Source organism: Bombina bombina, unplaced genomic scaffold, assembly GCF_027579735.1.
Source record: "Bombina bombina isolate aBomBom1 unplaced genomic scaffold, aBomBom1.pri scaffold_1014, whole genome shotgun sequence".
Lineage (NCBI taxonomy): Eukaryota > Metazoa > Chordata > Amphibia > Anura > Bombinatoridae > Bombina > Bombina bombina.
This window is the reverse complement of record NW_026512161.1, coordinates 40,258-41,841: the sequence shown is the minus strand read 5'-3', so window position 1 is coordinate 41,841 and position 1,584 is coordinate 40,258. Positions and strand designations below refer to the sequence as shown.

Sequence of the window (1,584 nt, the reverse complement as noted above, 5' to 3'; positions counted from 1 at the left end):
TATTGTTCTAAGTTAGTTTTAATAATAATAAAAGAAACACTAGGGAGCGCTCAAAAACAACAAGCTAAAAGAAGCTTGAGACAAGCTAAAGAGTAAATAATATATAAACTAACTTCTCAATAAAAACTAACTTCTCAATAAAAAACCCAGATTATATCAATATAAGAATAGTGGTATATGCAATATACTGCCAAATAGTAAATAGAAAGGTGCCGGTTATAAACACATACAAATTGATGCGTTAAAATACAATAACATTTATTTACTGACAAAAAAGATTAGTAGGTCGACCTATTAACAAGCACATATATAATACATGTTAAAAGATTAAACATTAAAAGACATATACATAGGTACTAACAAGCACCCAAAAAAGTTTGTGTGTCAGATGAAGTCCAGAACGATGAATGCCTTCAGCTTGTCGGTAAATGGAACCACAAAACAGGTCTGTGCACCAAGCCGTTCCGAATAGGCAAATTAACGTAGCCGATGGTACTTCGCTCCTATGGACAAAGGGATCCTCTTAATTTGTGTCAAAATTGTGAGTAACAAAAGAGATATCCGTACTCACATATTAGGTATCAGGAATCCGGCCTCCGGAAATGTAAGCACTGCTCCGTGCCGTGCACCAACCACCGAGGGTATCGTTCAGTCTCTGCAACTCAGGAAAACAGAGTGCTTACACACAGTTAACTTAAAAGGAAAATGGCTCAGGAACCCGGTGAAGTACTGCAGTTTGCTTTTACAGGTACAAGTTGTTTCTTAAAACAAATACCCAAGACCTACTTATCGTGGTCAAGTACTGCAGTCCTCACCTTAACGGTTATAACGCCAATCTAAAACAAAACACTCCAAAATATAGGAGCTAGGTAAAATGAGCAACGCGTTTCAAAACATTAGGTTTCTTTGTTAAGCTCTAAATTCAAATGTCAGACTGCAGCCTTTTAAACCCTCTACTGACAATTAGTTTAATTGATTGACTTACACCTGTTTTTTACAGGTGATATTTGCAAAACACATTCTTATCTAAAAGCGTTAAGTCACATAGTTACTAAATGTAACACATTATAAAAAATAAATAAAAACTTGTAAATACTAAAACAATATAGAACAATATAAATTTAATGCAGATTTATATGCAGATTTATATCCAGCATCTCTCCCTATAAGGATATGGGTAGAAAATACAAGAAAATGTCAAAGTTACTCTCTGGGTATTTTATAGAGGTAAACCTATTTAAAATTGCAATAGAAGAATCGCAATGAAAATTCGCAATAAAACAAAAAAGAATATTAAATTAAAACACAAAAGATAATATACATATCCAAAAGAACTAGAATTGAACTTGAGGACTCTATTGTTCAGGACATAGAACGAAACCACACAGCCATATTTTATATACTAAATAAAATAAAAATTATGGATATACATAGCAGAAAACGGAATTAGTATAACAAAAAAGTTACATCCCCATTTATCACCTTGCAAGATTCGAACCCAAGACCCTTGATGTTACTGACACAAGACCTAAACCATTCGGCCAACCTTCCATTTAGATGAAATAGAAACATATTGGGATCTAT

The 1,584-nt window shown here is 33.4% G+C and overlaps 1 long non-coding RNA gene across 1 annotated transcript; it reads right to left on the bottom strand.

The window, feature by feature from the left end:
- Positions 1–237: 237 nt before the first annotated feature.
- Positions 238–956, bottom strand: LOC128644152 (uncharacterized). Its single transcript, XR_008399937.1, has 2 exons — positions 572–956; positions 238–503 (listed from the first exon to the last, which is right to left on the bottom strand). It is a non-coding gene; the product is annotated as an uncharacterized LOC128644152 (long non-coding RNA).
- Positions 957–1,584: the final 628 nt, after the last annotated feature.